The sequence below is a fragment of the Solanum pennellii genome, chromosome 1 (genome assembly GCF_001406875.1).
Source record: "Solanum pennellii chromosome 1, SPENNV200".
Classification (NCBI taxonomy): Eukaryota; Viridiplantae; Streptophyta; class Magnoliopsida; order Solanales; family Solanaceae; genus Solanum; species Solanum pennellii.
In genome coordinates this window covers 22,505,275-22,507,496 of record NC_028637.1, presented here as the reverse complement: position 1 = coordinate 22,507,496, position 2,222 = coordinate 22,505,275, and positions in this window count along the sequence as shown.

Here is a 2,222-nt window from a genome sequence, read left to right as displayed (position 1 = left end):
ATATACATATATATATATATATACATATATATATATATATATATATATGTATGTATGTATGTATGCATTTGAGTTAATTCATTTTTTTGAATTATTTAAAAGGTATATGTACTGTATGAGCATTTTTTAAATCAAAACATATTCTATAAATTCTATAAAAATATGAAGTAATTAACAACTTAAAATATTTAAATTATATATAAAAATTTAATCAAAATATTTGTTTTGCAAATATGTTCTTGAAGAAACACTTCGTCACACCCCTTTTTCGCGCGGCGGCACAGTTTTTTCAATTTAAGTGACATTGTTGATTAGGGAATTCCTTTTTTTTTCAGTGTCTCCACTTGAATTTAAGTTATGATGTTCCAAGTCAACTTCTTGTTTAATACTAAATCAAAAGGATCTGACTCTTTGTTTGGTCTGCGAACTAGAAATTCGGGTAAGGAACCCTGTTCATCAAGGGGAAGGTCTTAGGCATCCCTCGAGTCCCGTGGTTCTAGCACGATCGCTTTTATTGACTTATTCTTACTTTAATTGTGATTTTTTTTGGATATATCGTGTCTAAAGGCTATAGTATACTTATTTTAAAAATTTTACCAGTCTTAAATCGGATGCATAACTGCATTCTTGATCTTGACATTCGTAGACATAATTGTCTTCCTCCCGAGTTCCTAATAATTCCTATATACATCTCTTGATTTAAATTAATGAAAGTTTAATTATTAAAATAATTTGGTCAAGGTGCGTAACCTCATCCTTGAATTTATTTAGTGTCTCAAAAAAAAATATTTAATGATATTTTTAAGTGAAACATATATATATAATGTGCCAAAGTGTTCGGTCTAAGGTTAAACGAAAATATTTTTTCCTTATAAAGACAAATATGTACGGACATAAATTAAATCAAACAAAATAAAGTAAGATGATCTTTAATTTTTAATTTTTCTTTATTGTTATTTTTTATCCCACACTTATCCTACTATGTGAGCGAACCAACCAATCTAACCCCAACATTTCAAACAAAATAAAACAGAAAATAATGCGGAAGACTTAAAACTCATTAACAGAATCAACTAATAACTTCTAAAGTTCAATACTTATCATTCCCAAAACCTGGAAGTCATCACCACAAGAACATCTATCCTCAAATCACTAAATCTAAGAATAATCTAGGAAACTATATAAATAACAGCTAGTCCATGCCGGAACTTCGAGGCATCAAGACATGAAGAAGAAGATCCAGTCCAAGCTAGAAGCATTAGCTCACCCTGAGATCTGACGTGATGAAGACTGGCTAGAGTTGCAGTTGAGTTGAAGACGATGGCACGTTTGCTGCACTCTACAATTAACAAAGAAAACAAATACAAGTAGGGGTCAGTACAAGACACGAGTACTGAGTAGATATCATCGGCCAACTCAAAATAGAAAGCAATATATTTCAGATAATAACATAAAATCAACTAATATTCTTAACAGGTGACAACAACATTTACCATAACCCTTGGCCACAACACCAAGCACATCTATGAGGACTCAAGCCTCCACACCATACTCATTTGGGAAACAGGTTCTTTAGATTGAGTATATTAACATATTTCAAGATTCATTCTCTTTACTATCCTGGTGTCGGAACGTGACACTCAGATCCACTACTATCCTGGTGTCGGAACGTGACACTCCGATCCTCTACTATCCTGGTGTCGGAACGTGACACTCCGATCCCCTACTACTACGTGTCGGTTCGTGACACCCGATCCATTACCCTCAATCTTTTAGTTCATCAAGCCTTCTTTTATACCAAGGCATCATCATTAACAAAGAGATTTTTAAGGTTTAAGATTCAACAGCCTCATCATGCTAGTTTATCACAATTATAAAATTACATCATGCATGCACACAATTAAGCATATAGGAGACTTTACAATACTACCCAATACATATCATTCACTATTAAGAGTTTACTATGAAATAGCATAAACCATAACCTACCTCCGCCGAAGAATCGTGATCAAGCAATCTACTTCCTAAGCCTTTTTGTTTTCCTCTTCGTTCTCCCTTCTCTCGTTCGTTTCTCCCTCTCTCTCTGTTCTTTCTCTTTTTTTATTCAAACCCTTTTTTCTTTTACCCTAATTGTCATATAATTAAGTATAAGAGATGATAAAAATAACCCACTATTTATTTCAAGGTTATCTCCTTTAACCCCCAAGTAATTGAATTATTAA